A 14265-nucleotide genomic window follows, 5' to 3' on the forward strand; every position below is an offset into this window, starting at 1 on the left:
TTTAGAAATAACTAGCTGTTTGTAATAATACTGCATACCATAACTATATTGATAGGGCATGAATCAAGAGACATAGAAGAAAGCAAGTTTTTTTTTTTTTTTTTTTCAGAATTGGTTAAGTTTTGTGAAGCTGAAAAACAAGTATTCATTAATAATTAAGCCTTTATGAAACGAAAGATATGGTGACACCAAAAATGATACTATTACTCCTAATCGTGTATGACACCCTCAAAGCAACCTGTGGGAAGGAAAACAGGTACCCATCTTGGTCAGTGGTATTCTGACAATATAATATTCCTGTTTCTACCTTTGAGTCAAAGGGGAATTCAAAATAGGACAAGTCAGATAAAAGATTCTTAAAAGCTTGCTTGTTTGGGGAGTGATCAATCTCATCTTATTTATATGTGCATTTGTTGTAACTCTCTGCATTGTGTATATTTTCAGTTGGAAGATTTGTGATAGTGAATACACAATCTTTCTGCCTAAGTCAAAGGAAATACCAAGGTTTTTAATAAGAGCTTAAAATTCATATGTGAGTATGATCTCATATTTTTGATGAAATAAATGAACTGATCATTTCTTCAACAAAAATTTTAGCTGATTTTGTTTTTCTGACCAAGTGATAGAAAATATCAACACTTCAATGGAAACTATATTAGTATTTTAAGAATTTATTGATTGATTATTTTTTATAAATTTATGTGTTATGGACAATTAATAAAATTTATTTATTTTAAATATTTTTATAAACAATTCATTTTGTGATACAAGACATTTAAATAAAAAATTAAAACAACTGACTTTGTTTAAGTTAAAATACTTTATTAATGACTTATTAATGAGTAAATCAAATAACCTTTTTTAGTTTATTTGCAAATGCTGTGTTTACAGTCAGATTTGTCATTGCTATCCTGATGGCCCTTGTGTCTACAGTAAGTTGGGACTTATAATTGAATGTCTTTAAAAAGATGGTGACAGGTTTAAATAGGATTGGGTTGTGTTGGAATTAGGGAACTGTTCAATAAGCAACAGTGAAAGAATTGAGAAAAATATGTAAGTTTCAGATAAAGAGATCTCCTTTCATCTTGCTCATAGTCATTGTCTGTGTTGAGATAAGAACTCGATAAAGTACTGAGAATCAACTGTTTTTTATGTTTCAAAGATTTGTGAAGATTAGAAAAATATACATCCAAATGTTTTTTTAACATGCTGAGGGTCTTAAGAAATGCTACATGTTTCACTTAGCATTAGGAATATTTGTCCAGGGATTCTTCCTTCTTGTGACTAAAATGTCCAAACATGATCATTTTTTTTCATTCTTCTTTTTGGTGGTTCTCTTGAACTTTAAAGATGCTTCAGATATCATTTTAAATGTGGTTTTCTTTCTCCTCTCCCTCTCCCCTCTCTCTTTCCCCTCCCCTTCCTTCTCTTCCCCTCCTACCCTCCCTCCCCTGCCTTCCTCTCCTCTTCCCACTGCTTTCCCTATCCTCTCTCCCTCTTTATCTCCCTCTCCTCTCTCTCTCCACTCCTCTCCTCTTCCTCTCCCACTTGCTCTTCCCCCCCCTTGCCTCTGTGTGTTTGTGTGCCTGTGTGTGTAGGTGTGTGTGTGTTTTGCCCACAAGCCTAATACATTGCTTAGCAAATACCTTTCCACTGAGTTTTACTCCTACAATTTGGAGAATTGTGAAATTCTTTCTTCTTTTTTAATTTTCTTTCCCTTTTTGGGGAGTGGGTAGTGGGGAGACTTTTACTGAATGCTTGCTTCCATTTTTTAATGGGTTATAGGGATGTTTAAATTGTTTGCATTATCTTGATTTAAATTTGGTAAGTGGCAAATGTCTGAAAAATATTCCACTAAGATTTTTCAATTTTGAGGAGTACAGACTTGAAGTAAGATCTACTGACTCTGAATTTCCTCTCTTTTCATTGTTTGCTTTGTTTATTTGGATACTGTCTGTCTGTCTGTTTTTGGTTAATTTGGCTAAAGGTTTCTCTGTCTCATTGATTTACTCAAAAAACCAACTCTTGGTTTCATTGCTTCATTGTATTGTTTTCTTTCTTTCTGATTGATTTTTTGCTTGATTTTGATTATTTTATGCCTTCTAGTCCTCTTTGACTTTCTAGTCCTATAGAGCTGGGGCCATGGGTCCCTCGCTATGTGCTCCCAGGCTGATAGTTTAGACCCTGGGAGCTTTGGTTGGTTGGTATTGTTGCTATCCCCATGAGGACACAAACCCCTTTAGCTCCTTCAGTCTTCTCTCTAACATCTCCATTGGGAACTCTATGATGAGTTCAATAATTAATTGTGAGTATCTGCCTCTGTATACCTCAAGCTCTGGCAGACTTCCAAGGAGACAGCTATATCAGGCTCCCTTCAGTATGCACTTACTGGTGTCTACATCAGTGTCTACATTTGGTGACTGCACCAGGGATGGATATAGAGGTGTAAAAGTCCCCAGAAGGCCCCTCCTTCAGTTTCTGTCCCATACTTTGTCTTCATTTTTGCTCCCATGAGTATTTTTTTAATTCTTCTAAGAAGGACAAAAGAACTCACAGTTTGGTCTTCCTTCTTCATGAGCTTCATGGAGTCTATGAGTTATATTTGGGGATTGTGAGCTTTTGGGCTAATATGCACTTATCATTGAGTGCATACCATGTGTGCTCTTTTGTGATTGTGTTACCTTACTCAGGATGATATTTTCTAGTTCTATCAATTTGCCTAAGAATTTCATGAAGTCATTGTTTTTAATAGCTGAGTAGTATTCCATTGTGTAAATGTACCACTTTTTATGTATTCATTCCTCTATTTAAGGGCATCTGGGTTTTTTCCAGCTTCTGACTACTATAAATAAGGCTGTTATAATCATTGTGGAGCATATGTCTTTGTTATATGTTGGAGCATCTTCTGGGTATATGCCAAGAAGTGGTATAGCTGGGTCCTCAGATAATACTATGTCCAATTCTCTAAGGAACCACCAGACTGATTTCCACAGTGGTTATACCAGATTGCAATCCCACCAACAATGGAGAAGTGTTCCTCTTTCTCCACATACTCGCCAGCATCTGCTATCACCTGAGTTTTTGATCTTAGCCATTCTGAGTGGTGTGAGGTGGAATCTTAGGGTTGATTTGATTTGTAATTCCTGGATGACTAAGGATGTTGAACATTTTTAGGTGCTTCTCAGCCATTTGAGTTGTGCTCATTATCTCAGTCAGTTGATAATTCTTTTTTAGCTCTGAACCCCACATACCTATGGTCACTTGATCTTTGACAAAGGAGCTAAAACTGTCCAGTGGAAAAAGGACAGAATTTTCAACAAATGGTTCTGGTTCAACTAGAAGACAAAATGTAGAATAATACAAATTAATCCATTCTTATCTCCTTTTACAAATCTCAAGTCCAAGTGGATAAAGGACCTTCACATAAAACTAGATACACTGAAACTAATAGAAGAGAAAGTGGGGCAAAGCCTTGAATACTTGGGCACAGGGGAAACGTTCCATGAACAGAACACCAATGGCTTATCTCTAAGATCAAAAATTCACAAATGGGACCTCACAAAATTGCAAAGTTTCTGTAAATCAAAGGACACTGTCAGGAGGACAAAACAGCAACCAACAGATTGGGAAAAGAGCTTTACCAATTCTACATCTGATAGAGGGCTAATATCCAAAATATACAAAGAACTAAAGAAATTAGACTCCACTGTACTTTTTAATTGCTGTTATAAGAACTTTGTAATTTTTTTATGGAGGCAGTTAGTGCTATGATTTTTTTCTCTTACCACTGCTTTCATTTTGTCTCATAAATATGGATATGGTGTGTCTTCATTTCCATTAAATTCTAGAAAGTCTTTAATTTCATTCTTTATTTCCTTCATGACCCAAAAATTATCAAGTAGAAAGTTGCTCAATTTCTACAAGTGTGTAGGCTTTCTGGTGTTTCCATTGTTGTTGAAACCCAGCTTTAATCCATGGTAGTCTGATAAGATACAAGATGTTATTTCAATTTTCTTGTATCTGTTGAGGCATTTCAGTATTTTAATTAGTCTGTTCTTTCTTGTTTTCCCTCTGGCTTAAGCCGTCTTGAAAGAATATTAGCTCACAAATCAAAAGGGTGAATACATACTGTGGATAATTCAGAATTTTGTATTGTTAAATTTATTTAACAAAGATTGACCACAATGTAACTACTTGTTTTTCAGTCCTTAACTCTCCTTAATTCTCCTATGCAGTCATAATTTCCATGAGCACTTTTGTCATTTTTGATTTAAAGATACATCTTTCTGGACACATGCTGTTTTTTTCCCTTTTGGTATAAAATTACAAAAAAATCAATAATTTTAAAAATATTTTAAAAGCAAGGGAAATTGTTATTGTTATAACATGTTATTAATTGGATAATAAGTGGTAAGACTTTAAAGAAGTTTTCTTTTTAAATTTGACCATCAATGCTAGTAAGATCTTGAAATGTTAGGGTTCTTTTCTATTGTTTTAAAACATTGTTTCTTTTCATAGTTTCATTTCAATGCTGGGAGCATCATTTTTGTTTTCTTCCTAGGAAGTGACAGGGAGAAATAAGAGAAAGAGTGAAATTAATGGAGAGATACAAGGTACCTTGGCAGTAGAGCAGATCTGTCACTAAGTCATAATTCTATTGTTTTTCTCTGCAGTATGAAATATTTCCAGCAGAGAGTGAGTTGCAGTTATGACCCTGTGTGTGTAGAATGATAATAGAGTATCGGTGAGTGGGGAGATGCATCGGTTCTCTCTGTTGAGTGACTTCATTTTGATGGGGGTCTGGAACTTAGCATGCAAGTCTCTTTATTTACAGATGAAACCTGAGGATGCTCAAGTCCTTGCTTATGTACCCAAACATAATTTATTCACAGAGACCTTCAATTCTCAAAAAGTGGTTATGTAGTATAATTTCTTTCACTCTATAGTATCAAATATTATTTCTGTAATAAGAATGACATTTTTTATTCATTTACTACCTGTGACCACACATAAGCATTCAAATAATATAATCTTGCGCATTCATGCACATAGTCACATCTGTGTCCTCAGATTCTGAGACATTGCTCAGGGAATGTAACTGGCTATCAACATATTTTACAAAGTATTCATAGACTCATATAAGAAAATATAACTTCAAAGTTATCTTTGTTTATAAATTATAAACAACAGAGCTGCTGAGATTGCTCCTCAGTTAAAGGTATTTGACACCAAGTCTGATACTCACCTAAGTTAAATCCCTGAGTTAAATCACATAGTAGAAGCTGAGAGGAACCTGTCTTTTGACAACTATATGTGGGCTGCATCATGTGCAGTACACACATATACACACAAGTGCACAGAAGATAGACAGATATATATATATATATATATATATATATATATATATATATATATAAATTGGTGGATAGATTTTGAAATTAAAATATATGTAGTCAGAAGACTATCTGTCTTTGGTAAAGTTTGTTTGTAAACATATACTAATAGCTCTGTGAAATGGTTTATAGTACCTACACTTATTTTGGGTAACAATTTCAAGCATTAACTAAACACAAAACAAGCTAATAGACAAAAATATACAGGAGTTTAAATATTTTTCTTTCTTTATAAATACTGAGAAAATGGAGATTAGGCTGACTACAACTGATATCAAAGTAACCATTGTCACATCACTTAACTATATAAGATAACTTTGTATCACCTAAGATAAAAAGGCACATAAGCTTTTAGACTGATATTGAGGATGTTAAAATATGTAGAATCTAAATCTCAGTGATGACAACTATAAATCAAATCTGTTTTTTCTCTTCCACTCAACTGATGAATGTATCACATATATTCATTTCTTCCTGTTGTGTATTCTTGTTAATCTGACATTATCACTATGGTTTTCATTCTTCTTTGTCAGTAAGACAGTTTCTTTTAAAGTTCTTATGTAATATTTATCTTGTATATGAAATTAGAAGTGCACAAAGTGCTGAACATACTATGTTTTCACTCATTTGTCTTTTACTGAAGATCCTACAAACTACATGTATTAGTCCTTTTGATTGACAATGAAACAATGTTCTGACACACTGAATAGCACTAGCCGTGCCCAGCCTTCTAAAATGTGTACTATGCATTGTATCCTGAATTATTAAGGTGTTATTTACTGTAGATGAAATTCTTAATTGGCTTTTAGAAGATGCTTGCCCCACTGAATGACAGTGTCATCAATCAGTCAGCCTGCATGCAATAAACTAGTATTTTTACATTCACAACAGATATATTTGAAAACAGAAAATTATTACTTATTTCATGGTAAAATACAGATACAACATTAAAATTTTGTTTGAGAGTTGGTGAGCTGGTTCAGCTGATAAAGGTACTTACTGTCAAGCATAAGAACCTAAATTTAATCCAGGGAATCCATAGAGTGGAAGGATATAACTATTCAATTTTACACACACACACACACACACACACACACACACAAGCTTTGGCTTTTTCATACAATCTCTCTCTCCTTCCCCCTTTCCATCCTCCCTGCATCTGCATCTTCCCCCATATAATATATATATATATGAAATAAAACACATTTAAAATGTATCATGATTTGAGGACAACAATTTAAAAAATCACCAAGGGTTATTTGATACTGTTTTTTTACAATAATCCTTCAATTTCAAATGTCATTTTATCCTAACTGTTGCTTTATCCTGAGAACCCTGGGTTTTGTAGATGAGCATATCATTCTTATTATGATTGCATATTGAACTTAAAGCGCAGACACTCCTAAAGTATTGGTATAATTTTAATATTTTGAAATGTTAGTCCTTGTTTTTGTTCTTGTTTTCAGTAAGGAGTCCTTCACTCAAGAGGCAGATATAATTTTACACATTACTTGACCTGTGTCTGTCCTTTAGCTCTTTCACCTGCTGTTGATCCTGACTTCTTGCTACTCCATCTATGGGTGGTAGAAAATTGCATTTAGTTTTATAGGAGCTTGAGATGTCTCTTTCTGATAATGGTTATTACTTTATGCCATAATTCAATCAGAGTTCTTTACTTTCACTGCCAATTTATATCAAGCTATTCATTACAATGCTTGTGGTGATGTCAGTATTATTTATATGTAATTATCCCCATAGTAACAATGATTGGTTTATCAAATTACTTATAAAATGTTTAAAATTTTGTTGTTGGTATTCAACTATTTATCATATATTTACCATTTCTCTATTTCTCTTCTATCTATCTATCTATCTATCTATCCATCTATCCATCTATAATCATAATTTTATGTTTATATAAAAATAGATCAACTAAAATAGTCAAAAGCTAATCAAATGGTAACACATTTTATGAAAATTAGAAGCAGATGTGCAGGTTAATTTTCTTCATGTGCTCTAAAGAGAAATAATCAAGGTCCATGAACAAATGTAATTGCATATGAGATGATGTTTATCTTCTCTTTTATATTTAAGCTATACTGGTATAAAGAAAGAATTTTTAGTATCAAAAGTCCTTTTAGCATGAATGTTGCAAGATGGCTTAGGGATAAACTGCTTGATGACCTCTTGTTCTGTGGACAATCAGAGGACAGCTTGAATATTTATCTATATCTCTGCTGGGGGATTGCTGGTCATCTAGGCTCGCCAAAACAGCTAGAGTTATAGGGAAAGATATCTAATGCCAGCCTATGTACTTGACACTGTCATACATAGTTCTGTGTATCCACACTTATGTGCACACACATACACATTCAACATAGACATGCAAAGTATAAACTATAATGGAGCCTTGTTACATAGAATAAGAGAAATAACAATTTGAGAAACATACATCATTTTAATACTCCTCTGGTAAATTAGCACTGTGAAAACAATATCTTTTGAGTGTGGTGAAATATCTATTATTAACCTATGTTTGCTAGAGTTGGTTTGTCCAGTTGACAAAGTGATCCATTTAATGATTAGCAATGAGAATGTAGAGATTTCTATATTAAACTTCTTACTAAAATGTTTCTTCTCAGGTTGTTTTTCCTTTTTAAAATTTAGGTCAACATGCTTCTTAAGTTTTTCTATCATTAGAGATATGAGACCATCAATTAGACTATGAAATTCCTCAAACTTTAGAGACAAAGTTCCTTGTTTTACTTTTATTCAGTCTATAAATTAATCCATTCTTTTCTGAGTTCTTTCCATTGCTATATGGAGTCAAAAGCAATCGACATATTCCATCTGTTTTCAGGAGTTACAATGTGGAGGAATTCCTTTAGTATTGTAATGTATGAAGTTACTGTTTGCTATTAGATGACCAAGATTGCTATCATTCTGGTTTCTGAAAATTATTTCTTCAGACATTCCTGTGCTTCTTAAAATACTGTCATGTATCATTTTAGGTGCTTTTTCTATAGCACTTTCTCATCTCCAGTATCAATTCCTCTGCCATTGGTCTATGGAATGGGTCATGCTGAGGTTAAAGCAATCATAAACTTCTGCAGTAAAGTACAATTGCTTATATCACCCAAAAAGAAAAGAGTGAGCTTGAGTAAATCCAGAAGTATCTGAACAGTTTATCCTGAATTACATATAATATTATTAGAATTGAAAATATGAAAGAATTGCATATTTTTCTAAAAGTGTGTATATTTATAGCACAAGAAGTTAGAAAAACTAACTGTGCAAGTAATTATTAAAAAGTCAAGAAAATAATTTTGTATTTCCCACTATGAGCTTGAGGTCTTTTTGTGATGGGATTGCAAAACATAACAACATACATTCATATGTAGTTACCTTTCATGTAGATTGGTTTTCCTACTGTCTATTTCAGTCTACAACTTTTATTCATTCCATCACAGAAACAAAAGTTCATTAAATTTTAGGTAATTGTAATAACACACTTATATATGCATATTAATTTAAAAATTATTAACCATTTTATGTTAATTATTGCATGTATTATAAACTTAATTTTGTAATATTTGTGTAACTGGTAAGAAATACATATAGAACATGTATATGTACACATAAACAAAACTTCTATACTACACACAGTTTCAAATATCTGCATAGTGTCTTTTTTTTGCAGTGTCTTAAGAAGTATTTTTAACTTTTAACAAGATGAATAAAATTTGTAAGGTACATTTTTATAAGCAAAGCTGGAAATCAATAAAATTCACCATGTCTCTAAACATAAATTTTAAATCTGATCATATAAATTGTTAAGATGTGATGTTTCATCTCTCAATATTCATGAAAGTAGAAAGGTTTAACAATATTCTTTATAAAAGGAGTGATGAAACATAGAAACTGCCTTTCAGAGTATAATAAATACCAAAGAAAAATTTCTTCAGGATGATTTGTTGAAGCAAATTTACTTACAAATTCATTATATTGGAAAGATCAAACAAGCATGAAAAGATGTATGGAAAGAATGTTCTTTTAGTAGAAAAAATCATTTATAATATTTAAAAAGTGTTACCATAAATGAAAAGAAAAAATCCAAGAAAGTCTAAATTAGATTCAATGACTGTTAGACAGTGTACATGAAAATATGGTTATTCTAATTATTAAGGAAAATATGACTTCATAAGAGTGCTGTCATATAAAGATTCTTATGACATGTAGGTAGAACCTAATAAAAATCTTGATGAAAAGCAATTTGTGAAGAAATAGGTTTATTTCATCTTTTCTATCCAGGTTACAATTGATCATTGAAGGAAATCAAGGTCGATACTTATGGCAAGATATGGAGTCTGGAACTAAAGCAGAGAACATAGAATAATTTTGCTATATTAATCAGCTTTCTATAGAAGTACAAAACAGATAGAACGAGTACAGATATATCTTTATAAGATAGATAATAAAGATAGATTATATAGATATACTTACACACACATATATTTAATATATTCCTTTCATCTATACAATATATGTTATATTTATATCATTTAATTCCTTTTATGCATTTCATATATATGTTATATACATATATATTGCTTTAAGCTATGTAAAATATATAATATATATTTCCTTTATATCATATATTTAAAATGGTATATGTTATAGATAAAAGATATATGATATATGATCTAGATAAAAGGAATTTATTAAAATGGATTACGGGCTGTGTTCCAGCTATTCCAACAATGGTTGTTTATCAATGCAAGTTACAATAAAATGTTCAATAGTTGTTCAGTCCCTGAGGCTTGATTTCTCTGCTGGCCTTAAATATACAGCAGAATCCCAAAGAAGTAGTCACTTAATGCTAGTGAAGTAATGAATTTCTCATTCAGAACAAGAAGCAACAGCCAAAAAGAGCATGACTCTTTCTTCAAATAAACAGTGTGAACAAATTTAAGATGTGTATCTTCACCTCAAAAGATACATATTAAATTTGGTTTTTCTCACTTTAAATTATAGAATTAAAAATAAAAATTTCTTCATAGATATATGCAACTATTTTGACTTTATTTAATTACAGGTGTTATCAAGTTGATAACCAAGAATAGCTATTACAAGTCTACCTCTTGTCAACTTGACAAACAATCATATCTCCTTATGTCATGCTTAATTACTAAATGAAAACAATAGCAAGACCATAATTATTTCTAACGTGATTTAACATGATTTATCCCTGTTATAACCACAAACATATTATTAATTTAAAAGAGGTGTCAATGTCCCATGAGGAACATTCTTTTAGTGCCTCAAATATGATAATCAATGATACTCTCTTACTAGATATTAAATACATGAAAAGGAAATTAAAGAATGAAAATATAAAAATCTGTACACATTCTTAAGAAAATACAACCAAAATCCCCGTGTCACTTATAATCACTATTTCTGCAAATTTTCAGATTTAGTTGGCATTTATAATTATTCTAGTCATCTACCAATTTTGAATTTTCTCAACTCTTAGCAAGAACCTCATCAGGGCTTTGTTATTTTCCTGGATAGATAATCCACACTTTCATTTCTGATTGGCCTATGCCCTTTATAATTTTTCCTAGATTAGGCATAGTTTCCCATTTATTTAATCACAAAACATGATAATATCAAGACATGCCCTAATTTATCTCCTATACTCCAGAAGTAATCTTTCCTACTCTAGTGAAGCAATACAATCTCTGTTTATTAATCTTGATCATTCACCCTTACTAATATTGTTCTTCCTTTCTTATCCTGGTATCTTAAGGGTATCAGAAGTTCCAAGTGGCCCTAGGGAACTCTAAGCTTCTACTTCAATGGATTGGATGTTGTATCTACTTGGAGGTACAATCCTTATTCTCTAACCAAAATTACTAGGCTTGCAGATCTAATGGTCACTGGTACAAGAAGCAAACCACATCACAGTGAATCACTAGGGTTGATAATGAATGGAACTATTCCCTTCTACCCATTGATTCCTGGACTCAAGGATCCTGGTTATGAGAGAAACTAGACCATATATTGGAAATTGATTCAAAGTATATACTACCTACTGGAGAGTGATGATGCTCCAGCTCCTCAGGCTGCTGACATATAATGGCATTGTAACTGTTTCTCCAAAAGTTCATTATATCTTTCTCTCAGGCTAGCTTCTTCAAAATAATAGGAAAATAGTTATATCAACAGAATCAATGATTGTGTGTGTGCAAGCACACTTCTATGACTATAAAGAATGTTCTTTGGCCAGAAACAACACTTTGTGGATTAACATGATTGTAGATAAAACATTCTGTAAATATGTACAGTGGTTCTTGCAGAAACATTGTGTGCAAAAATTGCAAAACTATAACTAGTATAAGTACCTAATTTAGTAAGTACAAACTGTTGTCCTTTCTACAAAGAAAGTAGAACAATATAGTCAACCTGCCAACGGATTGCTGACTACCCCACAAATATACCATATATGGGGCCTAGTATTTGTCTTTTTGTTGGAGAGCTAAAATTCAACAGCAACTGTAGCCAGTCAGTCTTGGTATCTGGAACTTCATGTTGTAGATTCCATACAGAACCTCCATCTCTGCTCCCATGGCAACTTTGTTCATGGCCCCAGTGGGCAATGATAAGGGAGGTTGAGCTAGAAAGCCATACTGTTCACAAAATAGGTCATCCTAATTGATTATTGAAACCCTCCTCATGGAACATGACCTTTTGATGACCCTTTATATAGAATGCAAATAACTTCATATCTTTGTCCATTTGGAAATATGTATTCACAGTTTTTCTTCAGATATCTTTCTCACAAATGGCTTTTCTGTGAAATGATCACATCTAAAGACCTGACAGGTCTGTATGATTGCCCAGAATGCAGATAATCCCTGGACTACTGTATGATCTGATTGGAATACATAATCATGGTGTAAATTTTTAATCCCTAACAATGTAGGTAAGGATAGTTTGTAGAAGAAAGCAGCCATGTTTGAAAGTAACATCCATTTGAGTGGCAAACAAAGTGCTCAATCAAAGAAAGATTTGACAGAATGAGTCACAGATAGAACATGCCAAACTCTCATGATGCCAGACAGCAAAGAGAAAGGACTTAAAAAAAAAACAGCATCTGAAGAAAGAAGCAGTAAGTTCCATTGAGCTCAGTTGCCATTATCAGTCAGTTCAGTTCAGCTAAGTAGGTTGGGAGTTCAGTCAGTTAGGAGTCAGTCATTTTGGAGCTGAATCAATTCATCAGTCAGTTGAGATTCAATGAAGTGAATGCAGTGTAGAGGAGTTGAGTTTTGTTCATGATTTCATGCAATTCAGTGCAGATCAGCATAGGTAGTTACAGCCAGAGAATAAGAAGGTGTCAGAAGACAAAAAAAAAAAAAAAAAAAAAAAAAACTGTCAGAGGTAGTCTGAGGCCAAACAGAGCAATTCATTGAGAAGTTGAGAGAAGCTAGATTGAAGCAGTCAGCTTGGAGAGGAATTTGAGACAGAAGAGCTGAGTTGAACCAGCTAGCCAGAGTTCAGGAAGAACTAGAAACAGTGACCATATTAAGCTATAAGCCTCTGAGACAACAATTACTTCAAGTGAATAAAATTTACTTTTATAAAAAATTTCCTTCTAAACAAAATGTGTAGCCATGTAAACTGCCTGAAATTTTGCCCACTGTGAAGATTTCTCTTAGATGGGTGTCTTTCAGATTTGTTCTAGAAAGCAGTTATAATTCTGCAGCTATCCACTTCTGGGCAATGCCCATATAATGTTCAATGATCAGTAAACCAAACCCTGGTTCTTTTTTCCTCACTCATTCAATCATTCTGGTACATCACATGAGGCAATAGACTTTTACCTATTTTATGCTGGAATACTATGATTAATTAGACATTAACAAAAGTTCATACAAGTCATGCTACATTAAAAATCATTTGGCTGTGCTACCTATTTCAGTTTGGCCATCATAGACACATCTTTGCTTACTCTGTCATTACTATATCCAAATACACCTTGTTATTCAGAAATTTAGTGCTTGCACCTGACCCCGGCTACTTTGGGACCATTAAAGTCATTGTGTTTTATTCATCAAACTGAGTAGAATGGTTCCAACTTCAATGATCCCACACTACTCTGCATACTAAGTTATAGAATAAAATTCTTTACCAATTAATATCCTTACTTTAACTATGAATATACTGCAAGGCTGGAACATGAATTTTTGCTGTAGTGAGAATGTTTTTTCAGTGCTTAAGACAAGATTCTCTTCCAGGACAAACATAGAAAGCTTTAGAATAGTGATTTTCAACATGTGGGATATGACCCCTTTGGAAGTTGTGTATTAGACATCCTGCTTATCAAATATTTACATTATAATTCATAACAATAACAAAAATTATAAAGTATTATTGAAATAATTTTATGGTTGGGGCTCACCACAACATGAGAAACTATATTAAAAAGTTATAGCATTAAGAATGAAGTAGGGTTGTAAAACTGGTCTTGAAATAGAAGCTAATAAACAACCCTTGACATATTTCAAAGGAAAAAAAAGAAAATATATTAAATCTAATTACATTTAAGCTTTTTCACCACCTGTTAAAATAATTTCAAAAGTAGAATAAATAACACTGTTTACAATAATTTGAATTTTTATGCATGCAAAACAAGATCAAATCTAAATTTAATGTCTGGATTTTGCTATTTGTAGATAGTGTGTTACCAAATGCAAAGAATAATAGGTGGATCATTAATCCTACTGTTAACCTCTTTCCTCTTGACTGTGTCAAATTTGATGTTAGCAGTGAAAAAAGGGAGAACATTTTGACTGTAAATAAACTTAGT

The sequence above is a fragment of the Arvicanthis niloticus genome, chromosome 2 (genome assembly GCF_011762505.2).
Source record: "Arvicanthis niloticus isolate mArvNil1 chromosome 2, mArvNil1.pat.X, whole genome shotgun sequence".
Lineage (NCBI taxonomy): Eukaryota > Metazoa > Chordata > Mammalia > Rodentia > Muridae > Arvicanthis > Arvicanthis niloticus.